Genomic DNA, 13,945 nt, shown 5'->3' with positions numbered 1-13,945 from the left:
CAGAAGGGACACAGGTTAGAGACTACAGCAGTCTCAGGTACAGTCAGATGCCTAAGTCTCGAGGACATTTCTGCTTATATTCTTGGTGAGACAAAAAGTTTCAGAAGCACTGAGGAACTTTTCGCCTCGATCTTGCTTTGTCTGCTGTGGTACAGACACCGTTTAAGGGTCCTCCAAAGCTTAAGGCGATGACAGTCACACTGTGATGTACTGAGATGGTAGGAACAACCTGACTCATGATTAGAGCTGGGCTTTCCGGGAACTGAGTAGTTAGTCAGTCATTAGAGTACGCTTCCGGATGTTGAGTCCTGTGGCTTTCTTTATATAGGGAGAGACAGAGATGCAGCAGAGGGAGCCTTAAAGGGACACACACAGTCCCTGACTCTTACATTTGAAGGTCTGTACTTGACCAGCAAGAAGGCTATTGGCACATGAAGCCTCGAGACTTTTTACCTCTGGAACCCTTAGTCCGGATTAAACATCTCATCTCCTAGTGTTGTGTTACTGGCTCAGAAAACAGACCGCTATAATTGCTCATTCACGTTGCTGAATTTCTTTGAATGAAAACTTGTAGCATTCTTGTTTGGCAGATGGATAAAATGTCTGTGCGTACATATCGCACTAAATGCCGCTCTGGCCTCAGCTGAGATTAGAGCACGAAGCCACGTGAGATAGAATGCCGAGTCTTTATTACCTGCTTCTTTACTTTCTGCCTTCTCCTTTCCGGGAACACAACTGCCTCCATCTCTTCTTTCTCCAGCCCTGACCTCTCAACTCACATTTGTCTCTCCTTTCATAAAAAGTGCTGTTTCCTTATTTCCTCTTTCCGTACAAATATTCTTTTCTTTGAGATCATTTATGCTGAGTATTTCAATGTGTCAAATGTCTAGGTCTCAGTCCCTGGAGAGAGAGGTATGATCTACTTCACCCAGTGAAACTCCTGTGCAGTCTTTCCTAGCTTTATGGAATTCTGAAATTTGGAACAAGAAATTATATGGCACGTGAATGAAACGCAAACAGAAGTGGCCTATGGAAGGCCACACAGAAGATGCATAGCAGTAAAATAGGATACTCGTATCTAAAGGCTTCTCTCTCTTATAGAGGAGTTAGCTCTGATAACTAAAATGCTATCGTGCAAAAATAATTGTGCGGCAAGAATATATTTAAGCTATCAGAGAGAAAAGCTTAGAATCATTATTAGGTACATAGATTCACATGAACTTCTGGGAAATGAGGACTGCAGTTGTTATTCGCCATAGAAATGCATCCTGTGCTGTTGACGGGAAACCTCCTGGTTCACGTGGAGTTAAGTCCACTGTGAAGAATCTGGGAGGCCCATGGGTAAATTCTGGCACACAATATGCCATCATATACTTATAATCTGTGTGTTTTTATGCACACACACATTTTCCTGCTGCATGTAGTATCTAGAGGCTACTGGTCTCTAGAAGGCAAAAATCTTACTTTGAATCATAGCAATTAGGTGGCTAACTCTGATTACATATTTAAAAATCCTATGGTTTTCTTATTGTTGAGTATTTATTATTTGATAAATCTTATACATGGATAATGTTTCAATGTCAGGACATGTTTGCATTTAACATTTCCTAATTTGGGAGAGTTCTTAAAAGATGTTTATATTTTTCCTCTACAACCAAAAGTAGATCTTAAGGTTAATGAAATCTTATTATCACAAGAAAGACATAGAAAGATTATAGCAGGGAGGAAAATCTTATAGCTTACCACCTGGCAATATGTCACAGATATTCTTTTCAGGTTGACTTAAATGGTTTTGAAAATAGAAGAGTTAGTATTGGGTATACATATATATATATATATATGTGTGTGTGTGTATGTTTATACATATATATGCATTAAATAAGTATATATATTTACATGCATTTGTATAGATGTAGATATGCACAATATATACTTATATACATATATTCATGATCTAGTAGCTAAAACTAGTGCTTCAAAATCATTTAAATGAAAGTCTGACAAATAAATTGTAAAGATACATTGGGTTAGATAACTGTAATATATTTGTGTTGCCAATGTAGGGTATATACACATATCTACAGATGTACATAAATATAGTATTAATATGCATATGTATATGTATTTAGCAACAAAGGTTTTCAACTTGAGTTCAATTAAACTTTTCCTGAATTATGAAAAATTTTCCCTGGCCTTTTTATTGGCAAGGTAAGATCTTTTTTTTTTAAAAAAATTATATCAGTGTGTTAAATTTATTTGTTTCTAAATTTCTTATTCATAAACATTTCATACATATATGAATAACATGTGTCTTCTCTATTGACTGATCAGATAGGCAAAGATACCTTGAGCCTTGTTCAAATGTGAGGCACCCAATGTTATTTAACAGATGAAGTGATTCAGGAACTTAGTAAAGTCACTGATTTTCTTTTTAGTTTTACAAATTGCATTAACTTTCAAGTCTTCAGATACTTACTGTAATTTTTAATTAAAGCATATTTTCTTTTTTTATACGTGTGTTGTGTGTATCCATGGGTATGTGTGTATGAATATTTATGTAATTTTGCATGTGTGGAGGTATGTATTATGTGAAAGTGCATATGGAGTCCCAAAGTTGCCATCAAGAACCCTCTTTGGTTGCTCTTCTTTCTTATTCATTGAGTCAGGGTCTCTCAATCAAACCCAGAGCTTGCTGATGAAGCCTTGCTCTGGGGATCCTCTGTGTCTACCTTCAGAGGCTGGAAACTATGCCCACCCAACACTTATGTGGATTTGGGGGATTCAAAGTACCCTAACTATTGAGACATTTCCCTAGATATTTACTTTAAATGTGATTGCCAACCTGTAGCCATGTTTTTTCCTTATCACTTATAATATGAAAATTATTTATTCTGATTCCCCATGAAAAGTACTACACATATTTTTGATGGATTTCCTTCTTCATACCAACATCATAAGATGCACTGAATACTTCAGTGATGTGTGATACTAGATCCTTAAATGAATCAAAGAGGGAAAGCCAGATGCAAACAGTATAACATGCTCACACTTCAAGTAATAATACCAGACTCAATACTTCCATATGTAGTACTGTGTATATTGGGTTTTTACCAGAAAGAGTGTTTGTCTTTACCTTCTCATGATGAGTCAGTTGCCTGTGAACACAGCAGATGGGAGTAGAAGGGAGCCTGATTCTTTTGTTTAAAGGATCTAAAATACCAGCATGTAAAAACTGCATCGACTTTTGATGTCAGGTAGAACGCTGGATGCAGAGGTTGAGGCAACTACTGGGGCTCCAGCCATCTGTTCTGACTTTGTATTCCATCAGTGGGATGGATTCTTGTACTGCAGTGTGGCTGATGGTTGAGTGGTGATGGAGAAACCACCAGCTGGCATTAAACAAACATATACTGGGAGGGTCAGAAGCAACGTATACCAACCCCATCTGCTACCAAGCACAGCCGGGAGGCGTCTGCAGTTCCTTCACAGGCTTGTCAAGTGCGACCTTTTCCTTTTCTGTTTTCAGATTGACCTGTGTGCCCCCTACCTCACCTTCCCTCTTCTTTTTCCTCCCTTTTTCCTTCCTCTCTATCTCTTATTTTCTGTCCTTTACTCCCTCTCCTTTTTCGTCTGGGTCTTCTGATAAGCCCCGGGGGGGGGGGCCTTCAGGTATTCAGTAGTGAAGTGCTGGTAAGTAAGAAAATAAACAGAATTTCCCTGGTTCCCAAGTAGCTAGTGGAAATGGTTCTAGGAAGGGCAACAGGTCATTTAACTTTAATAAGTTTTCCAGAACTCCAGCTAGACTTTCCACAGAATCTTCTCTAAAACATTGAGATTCTTCCTACCCTGTCTTTGAGAGAACAGGTTCTTTCACTATGTTTTTACCGATAAGATTCTCAATTATGATTACTTCAAGTTTCCTTTAATCCCTTAGGTCACTGTTTTCTAAGTGAGGTGGTTATTATTGGGATATAATTCGTGGAGATTCAGGTATATGAAAACTTGCTTTCCTAAAGAACTCAAATTAAGGAATCATGAAGTGCTATTCTAACAAAGAGCTCTGTTTAGTTACTTAGGCGATTTCCCTTAGGGAAAAAAAATACTTTAATTCCAATAAATTAGTGTTATTTTGACATCAGTGCTATTTGCCTTAGAAGTGGTTTTTCCAGTAACTATGTTAACATCAATAATATATGCTGTTTACATAAAAGATTTATAGTCAAAGCTACCAGTAATTAGTGCTCTTCCCCCAGTCACATCTAATATTTAATCCTATATTTATAAAAGAAAATCACAACTCTTAAAGTTTCTGAGTTGCGATGAAGAACTCATTGTGACTTTATATTCTCTGTGTGAGTTCTGCTTAAGAAGATATGCTCATATAGATATGCACATGCATTCATCAAGTTCTAATTAGAAGCATTCCTGCACGTTCTGTGTGATCACAAGTGTTGTTTTGGGCCCCCAATATATGAAAACCAGGACATGGCAGTTCATCACTTAAAAAGAATTAAAAGCCTCTTTTCCTCTGTGCAGACTGAACGGTGAGAACTGCTTTCCTGTTAAGTGCATCTAAGCGGAGTTTTTAGAAAATATAAATATTCTAGTCTAATCATGTTGGAGCAGAACTCCTACACTATTAGCGTAGTTCATAAGGGAAACTCTTCGGGTTTTCCATGGTCACAAGCTTTCTGCCTGGAACCCTTCCCCTCCAGGTCATTGTAGCTATGGCCCTTGGGGCCTTTGGCCACTACTGTCTGTGTACGGTGAAGGTGGCAGACACTTCATGAAGGGTCTTCCGAGACGTCCCCTTTCTCACTCTGCAGTCCCACTATCTCAATTTTAGGTTGGAATTCAGAGGCCAATAGTCTTACTTTTGTTTGTTCACCTACAAATCTAAATGTTATAGATTTTTTAAAATTGATTTTATTTCTTACTATTTAAGACAAAAAGACAGGCTTTGTGGTGCCTCCCTTCTCTTTCTCCCCATTTTCCTCCTCTTTTCCCCATCACCTCCGTTGTCCCTCCCTCCCTCCCTCCCTCCCTCCCTCCCTTCCTCTCTCCTTCCCCTCCCTCCCTCATCCACAGTCTTTATTCCAGGCTGATCTTGAACCCCTGATCCTTCCACTGCAACCTCTCAATTGCTAAGGTTCCAGGAAAGCATCTACTACATCTGACTGATACATGTCTCTAAATTTGTCTCCTCTAGTGACACTCAAATCTTTGACTGCAGACATGGCTTCCCTCCAGAGGCCCCGGTTTCTACCAGGAGTATTACGTCAACACACTTTCCCCATCCAGCTCAACTCCCATTCCTAGTCCCAGATGTCCCTTGGCTTTCCACTTATTTTAGACAAAATTGTTGGGAACTGTGAACCCTCAGACCCTGAATTTTCTATGACAGAAATGTGAATACAATTAAACACTTAAAATCCACTTGTACAGCTAACTAAATATAAGCAACGTATAATCAGCAAATGTTTTCTTTTACAGCGTTTTCTTTCAAGAGAATCCTATTAGAAACATTTTTCTTTATTTGGGGACAGATGTAGAATTTGAAATATATATTATCCTGGGAAATTAACTTCCTTAAGCATACTATTTTATAGAAAGATAGCAACACGTGCATGCGTATCATGATACTCCCTGTAAAGTTCTTAAGGAGGCTGTAGCTTAAAATTTACACATGTCGATAATGCTACTGACCACTTTGACACCTGTGCTTTCGTTACATTTAGCTGATTCTCTTGGTTAGGTCCCAGGCCTTGCTATGGTATCTGCAACATTGTTTGCAAATTCCTCAGCAGCGGTTGCTCCACACTTATAAAGCATGGTCTTTGTGGACAGGTTAGAAGTTTTGTTTATAGTTAAAATAGATTGATCCCTCTGTGACTTATCTGAATAGTATTAAAACTTGACTTCCCACTGGTTCACTTCTTAGCTTCACAAAGTGTTTCACTAATCATTATTTTGGTTTCTAAATGTTGAGGAAGCTGATAAAATCTCAGTGCTGTAGGAGGAAAGTTCTGTGAGCTGGTATCACACTGCAGCTTGGGTTTCCAGCTGAGTGTCAGTGTGCTGGATATTTCTCTATTAATTTCTTTTGAGTGCTGCAGTAGTTTCTCCTTTGATCACAGCCATAGGCATTTGCTCCAATTCTTTTCTTTTATTTTTTAATTGATTTTTATTGACCTCTACATTTTTCTCTGCTCCCCTCCCTGCCTCTCCCCTCCTCCTCAGCCCTCCCCCAAGGTCCCTAGGCTCCCAATTTAATCAGGAGATATTGTCTTTTTCTACTTCCTATATAGATTAGATCTATATATGTCTCTTTTAGGGTTCTCATTGTTATCTAAATTCTCTGGGATTGTGATTTGTGGGCTGGTTTTCTTTGCTTTATGTTTAAAAAACACTTATGAGTGAGTGCATGTGATAATTGTCTTTATGTGTCTGGGTTACCTCATTCAAAATGATGTTTTCTAGCTCTATCCATGTGCCTGCAAAATTCAAGATGTTATTTTTTTGCTGCTGTGTAGTACTCCATTGTTTAAATGTACCACATTTTCCTTATCCATTCTTTGGTGGAGGGGAATTTCGGTTGTTTCCAGGCTCTGGCTATGACAAACAAAGCTGCTATGAACATAGCTGAGCACATGTCCTTGTGGTACAATTGATCATCCTTTGGATATATACCCCAAAGTGGTATTACTGGGTCTTAAGGAAGGTTGTTTCCTAATTTTCTGAGAAATCGCCACACTGACATCCAAAGTGACTGTACCAGCTTGCATTCCCACCTGCAATGCAGAAGTGGTCCTTTTGGCACCTACCAGGGCACTTGAACACAATCTTCACCATGATTCATTGAACATTTAGTATGTGCCAGATTATCATGTTTTGTGCTGATCTTAGGTTATCGATTTTAAGTCCTACAAAGCTGTTGGCATTTCAAAACAAATGTAATCATCCCCATTTTCCAGTTGAGAGAACTAAGACTTAGATTAAATCATTAGCCTGGAACTGTTCTCCTGGCGAGTTGCCCAAGTGATCACCTGACTACTAATGGCTCCATTTCACCGTCTACTTGCCATGCTCTATCTTGCTCAGCCTTACAGGCTAGAGAGCTGATCATAGTATGTCCAACACTATTTACCAGGGCTTCCACGCAGCCTTCTTATCTGCAGTGGTGTGAGCACTGGGGCCTTACAGGCTAGAGAGCTGATCATAGTATGTCCAACACTATTTACCAGGGCTTCCACGCAGCCTTCTTATCTGCAGTGGTGTGAGCACTGGGGCCTCCTATGCTACCCCATAGTTTTGTGTTATTGTTTCACACTCAGGGTCCTCAGAAGAAAAAAGAGAATTTATCATGGGTTCATGTGAGGAGACAGATATGGCTTTAACAAAGCTGTCCTGTGCTTCAGACTAGAAGGGACAGTATTGATGTTGGAGAAGCTTTAGAATTGAGATGGAAATCTCCAAAAGACTCCTGTGTTCATGTATGTTAAGATCACTCAGGGAAACTGGGGAGGACTTCAAAGTTAAAATTCTGTGTTGAGATGGGGTTCAGTACATGTTCTACCAATTGTGTCTTTAGTATCTCCAGACTTCTGCTCCTAATGACATTTGAGCACTAATGTTTGTGTCTTTGCACTTGTGTGCATGCACATAACTGCTTGTGTAAATAAAGGTCAGAGGTCAACTATATATTTTGTTTTTTTGGGTGCCACACATCTCATTTTTGAAACAGCATCTCACTGACCTGGGAATCACCAAACAGCCTGGGCCGGTTGGCTAAGGAGCCCCAGGAATCTGCCGTCTCTGCATCTCTAGCTCTAGGATTTTAAGAGTTCTCCTATGCCTGACTTTTAAAATGTATATTAGATAGGTTTATCTGTGCTCAGAGGACAGACACTTTGTCAATTGAGCTATTCCCTAGTGCCTTTCTCTTAGCAACGCGCGCGCACACACACACACAGACACACATACAGGGACACACACACACATGATACAATCAAAATGTGGTTTGTGTTGTTTCATATCAAACAGTGCCATCATTTGGATTGTTTTCCACAAGGAAATCCTTTCTGGGTAGGTGTTGTGGGTCATCAGGACAGGAAATGAAGAGCAAATAGGAAGAAGGCAATTTCTATTTTCTAGTGAAAGTGTAGGCCAGGGGCAGGCAGAGGGCAGAGGATAAAGAAAAGCAATGGCTGGGGTGGGATGGACAATCACGATACATATGTGGTTAAGGATTACAATGCATACATTGTGCCCTGATTGGCTTCTACTAACAGCGTCATTCATCCTTTAGTGGTGGCAAATGGAAGGGCCACCCTTTTCTGTTGGAGACTAATGTTATTTTCCGGATTGATTGGTGAGTCAATATTGCCGAGAAGTGATTGGCTATTTACTTTTATAGACTTTTCAATAGAGATCATATATTTGACTTTGAAAGGGATTTATTTGAAGAGACATCTTTCTTCTGGAACACTTAGGCATTTTAATAGTTAATTGGTATTCATAGAATGGACTGCTGACTCATTAATTTTAATTATCTTGATTCTACTAGTAAATTATTTTAAAAACATTTTCAAAGGGTGCTTAATTAGGAGTCTGAATTATGTTCTCTGTCTTTAAGCCTTAAGTAGATCTAACTTTAAAAATCTTGTGAGTGTTTTATAATTCCTAGTTATAATCTGGCCCTTAGTACTCAATTTTGATATTTTTTTAACTGCTACCTTATTGCCTAAAGTTTCAATTGCTATTTCGTGATTACAAGGAGGGAGTAATAGAGTTTTCCAGTGTTTGGAATTTGAAGATAACATGAAGGGAAAACACTGTTTTTAGGAGCAAGAACGATTCAAATGGCTTTGTGTGTGAAATGCTGCGTTACGGTAAACTCCTGCAGAGTGCAGTCATGAGACAACAAAATAAATTAAGAATTCCATTAGGAAGGTCATAGTTCTCTTACAGCAAAACGTGTCTAGAGCACACACGCACACACAATTCCCAGATTTAGTAGCTCTGTGAGTATCTACTAATTTGTTCTCCGTTCTGCTCTCATTGTGTCTAAGTAATGGGAAGAGACCTATGAACCGAGGAGCTCTTTATCTGTGAAATAAAAAACAAAACCTAACTGAAATATGTAAGTGACATGGCCACATGGGAAAATATTTTGTATCTTAAAAATATTATTTCATTTCAGTTTTTCAGCATGGGATGAATAGGAATTAGCTATGTATGTTCTTTCATCAATAATGCTAGCATCTACAAAACAAACCAGAAGTATTCAGCCATTTATTCATTTCAAGGAAGGTTTGCTTAATGTCTTCTTGGAGTTGTGGTTTTTGTTGTTGTAGACATAGAAAGGTGCCAAGGTTTGGTCCTCATGGATTATGCATAGACCTGTGCCTTCTAGACACATGATTAGCCCAGGACAAGAGACAGGACTCTGCTAAGAAGCACATTCCCTCCCCTCCACTCATCCATCTTTTATTTTTGTTCCCAGTCATCTTCCTCTGAATTATTAAAGTATTTATTTTCAGATATACTTCATGGTAGGCTTTTCTATATTTTTTTAATCAGTTGTTTTGAACATGCTCATATGCAGTCCAGGCTGACCTCAAAATCACCATATATTCAAGAATGCCCTTGAGCTCCCAATTCTTTAGGTCCGGTTTCTGACTGGTACTAGAACCGTGTATCAGTTGTACGTGGTGTTGGGGATGGAACCCAGGACTTCCTGTCTGTTAGGCAAGCACTTTTACCAACTGAACTACACACCCAATCCAGCAGATATACTTTTATAATTCTGTCTTCTTCCATCTTTATTTGTACGTGCTCTATTTCACGTTAGATCATAACTTGAGTTTGCGTATTATTAGTTCTCTGTTGTTTTTGAACTCCTGGTAGTGGTTTTATTTTGATAAGAATTATCATTATATAACACAATCAGAACCGGAGTTGCTGGGTTACTGCAGTGTGGACCGGCAAAGCTAAGGAAACGATAGTTGTGAAGTTTGCCGAGAGTCACATGGAAAGCCCACCCAGGCTCCTCTGCGCTATGTGTGGGCTGTCTCCATTGCTGCCTCTTGATTTCTCCCTCTCCGGCTTGTTGGCATCACTCTTGGGGATGTGCCCTGTCACATCTGTCTGCATTTAACACAACAGCTTCTCTTTCCTTGCCTCTGGTTTGCAGCAGTTATGATTCTCACAGCATCAAATGGCTGTGGCAGAGGCAGCCGTACAGACAGCCCAGCTCCATCGTCGCTGGCACAACGGCAGCCAGCCGAAGAGGAAAATTAGGATAATCACGCCAGCCACTACAACATTCTCAAGTTTTTAACACACAAGAGCATTGCATGAAAAGAATTGTATCTCTGTTTCATTATTGATTTTTAAAGGTGTTTGTATTTAACATTAGTACATGTGCATACTATACAGAGCAAACCACATGATTCCTATGTTTTTTTCCTGTTTTATATTGTTCTGCATGATCCTGTGAACTTAGTGAAAAAAAGTTGAATGAAAGAAGTAGAAGAATAAGAAGGTATTAATACAAACTGTGAAGAAATGAACAAATTCCTCTATTACTGGGCTTTATGGAAACTTTAAGACTAAGGCAATATATGAAAACCTATTGAATATTGAATATAATATAGCCTCGGGTTAGGGTTAGTGGTTGAAATGAATTATCAGCAATCTACACTATTTTTGAGTAACAATGCCTTGTAATGCTTGGATTCCTCTTTAAAATTTTAATTATTTTTAATTTTTTATTCATAATTAATGTTGTAAAATTGGCTTTATCTTAGAATTAATTTAATATTTATTTAATTATGAAAATTTCAAATTAAATATTTGAAGTATGAAACCTTAAAATGAATATTAAAATGCAATATTTATTCTTGTGATTTTCTTTTTATAAACTTCAGGGTGTTCTTTCTTTTTTGTCCTCCAAAATTTTCTCTACTTGGATTTTTCAAACTCTTTTGTGCTTTCTAGAATTCTTCACAATCTCCAGGAGTTTGATGCATCAGCCAAATTAGCCCTCTGATAATGGGCCCTACCCTGGACCTTTCTGCATTAACCTCTGTTTTATTTTTGTAATGCCAGTGAATGGTGATGCTTCTGTTACTGAAGCTGAGCAAAATGCCCCAAACAGGGTTCATTTACATGCAAATCTCTCTGCACAGTCCGATGCCTACGAAATTGGCACCATTGCCAGGTGAAGTGATGAGACCCAAATTGAGACTACAGCTCCAAGCCTCTGCTAATCTTGGAGCTGCGTTTCCAAATCTGTTCCTTTGTGCTGCTGTGCCCATGAGGTGCGGTGGCTAATTGGGTTGAAAACATTGTTCCTTGACTTTTTTCCCCCTTCTAGGGCAGGGAGGGGAGGTAGAACAGCACACTCATGATGCAGCAGTCGATGTTTTGAGTCGAATTGCTGTATGCCTGAAAGCCTAGAAATCACCAATTATCTTAGAAACTACAGAACAAGCAGCAGACAACTGTGGTATTGATCCAGAAGAGATTGAAACAGATTTCCGTATCCGTATGACTGACAGGGCGGAGTAGTCTTAGAGGCAGACTCTGTGAGACCCCCTGGTTGATGACATTTATGATTGGTAATCTGTGGTGGTCTTTACTATTCCAACAATTTTTCAGATGTTTTCTTCCTCTTTTTAAAGCTTACTATGGTTTCAGCATTTTTATTGTGTATATCTTATATATGATGTGTATAGGGTAAGGGTTGGTCCAAGGACAATTTTCTGAAGTCGGTTCTTATTCCACCATTAGATTCTGAGTATTGAACTTGGCTCAACCAACTTGTCCTGCAGGTACTTTACCTGCTGAGCCATCTCTCCAGCTCCGATTCGGCATTTCTGCACGCCCATGCCCAAACACATGTCCTGTTTGGCAGGACTTTGACATCCCAGCCTCTGCAGGAGCTCTCATTCCCTGGATGACAGTAGCTATCTGTCTTCCAGTCAGAACTTCTCTGTGCTGAATATCCTCCAGTATAATGTGAGACCCCCTTCAGACATGACGGTAGAGCACCTACAGTCCCGGCTACTCAAGAAGCAGTGAGACCGGGCAGCAGGATTGCCTGAACCCAAGAGATTTCTCTAGAGCCAGCTGGGGAAACACAAGACAAGAGAAAAAACAAAACAAAACAAAACAGCAATATCCCGATTCTTAAGAAGTTACTCTTCTCTGCAATACAAAATTAAAGCACTTCCTAAACCTTGTATGGGTGTTCCAGTGATGTGACTATGTGCTGATTAGTACTGAGCTTCTTATTAAACTTATTATGAAATTAATTCAGAGTTTAAATGAACCTATCTGCAGCTAATTGGGATGATATTATAGACATGTACCAGTTTGCATGAAAATGCTGAACTTGAGGTCAAAGAACAGGCCCAATGTCCATTACGAAAAATCACTCAGAAAAACTTAATTCTGCTATGAATTTCTTATGAATCTATGTTTATATACACATTGGTATGAAATACTTTTCTATGCATTCGTCCACCCATTGGCTGCTCTGTGAGTTTTAAATGAAGGAAACCAACTCACGGCCGTCACCTGCAAGAAAACTGTTTCTCCTGGGAGGCTGTCAGGGTGTGATGGGGCTGGAAGGTAAGACCTGCCATTGCTCTGAGGTATTAAACCTATGCCACCTGAACGAACTGGCCACTTTGGGATCATTTATACATTGCCGCCATTTTGCTGATTTCATCTTATCTGTCTTTCTAGATTGTAAGCTCAACAGAAAATAAAGGCTTCGCAGGGCTTGTGCCGGCTTGTGTGTTGATAGAGCTTTGGAAATTCTTAGCAGAATGGTTGGAAAGAAATAGAACTTCTATAATGTGTAGCATGAAAGGTAAACTGATATGTAATTACTTTTTCATGTCACAAATAGAAGCTTTTTTTTTTTAAAAAAAATACGTACTAATAAAATAACCCATACTATTGCGCAGTTGTTGACATTTTCCCAGAATTCAATGTCCAGGTTTTAGTGTGTTTTGTTTTTCCTCCATTTGAGGCTGGCTATTACTGGGCAGGAGGATGGTGTCTAGTGGTCACTAGTGTCATAGTGAAGCTACTTCCCCTAATTTCAACCTCCCTTGTCACCCTCAAACCTGGTAATCACAAGCCATCTCATTCAAGGGGGGCATTTCCTTTTACCCCACTTCATAGAATGTGGCATGTCTTTCATTTCTGAGAGATGATGAACGAGCTGAATGACTGTTTTTTTCTCACACTGTTGTTTTATGTGTACATGTGTAAGTAGATAATTCCCTTTCAATTATGCTTCGATCAAGGCTAATTTAAAAATTAACTACATGACAAAAAAAAGTGAGGTATTACTTAATGGTCTATCTTATTCACTAACAGTGTAATTATTTGGTTTCAACTGGAGGTTCAAAGTAGGTACCAAATACAAATTTAAAAATAAAAATGGCTGTTGTAGAGGTAACTTGGTGGTTATAAGCGCCTGTTGCTCTTCTAAAGGACTAGCGTCTAATAATTCCAGCCCCATAGCATCTGGCTCACAGCCAATGATGACTCACACTTGAGGGGGTTTGATGTCCTTGTCTGGGCTTTTTGGGAGTGTGTGTGTGTGTGTGTGTGTGTGTGTGTGTAGCTGTGTGAACATGTGCATACTAATAAAAACTGAAAAAATAAAAGTTTTATTAAAAATAAAAAAATACATTTGGGTTTAGAAGACCAAGACCACTTGAAGACTTTTACAACACCAGGGTACCCCTTGTAGGGAAGGTCTTCACACCCTTGAACATGGCTTGGCATACAGTGACTTCCATGGAAGGCATGAAATACTCAGAATCATCGAGGAATTGTGGTTGTGAAAGATCTTTAATCAGTTCCTTTGCTGTGAGATTCTTCCGATTTATCCTTTTAATTGGTAACCCAAATAATACGA

At 39.0% G+C, this 13,945-nt stretch overlaps 2 protein-coding genes across 5 annotated transcripts in view; one reads left to right on the top strand and one right to left on the bottom strand.

Annotated features, from left to right (window-relative positions):
* Ctnna3 (catenin alpha 3) overlaps nucleotides 1–13,945 on the top strand; it is a 1,278,003-nt gene that overhangs the window by 362,594 nt on the left and 901,464 nt on the right. The window lies entirely within an intron of this gene.
* Nucleotides 1–13,945, bottom strand: part of Lrrtm3 (leucine rich repeat transmembrane neuronal 3) — a 169,941-nt gene that overhangs the window by 3,158 nt on the left and 152,838 nt on the right. The gene's annotated exons all lie outside the window — the stretch shown is intronic.

The sequence above is a fragment of the Microtus pennsylvanicus genome, chromosome 7 (genome assembly GCF_037038515.1).
Source record: "Microtus pennsylvanicus isolate mMicPen1 chromosome 7, mMicPen1.hap1, whole genome shotgun sequence".
Lineage (NCBI taxonomy): Eukaryota > Metazoa > Chordata > Mammalia > Rodentia > Cricetidae > Microtus > Microtus pennsylvanicus.
This window is presented reverse-complemented; position numbering and strand designations above follow the sequence as displayed.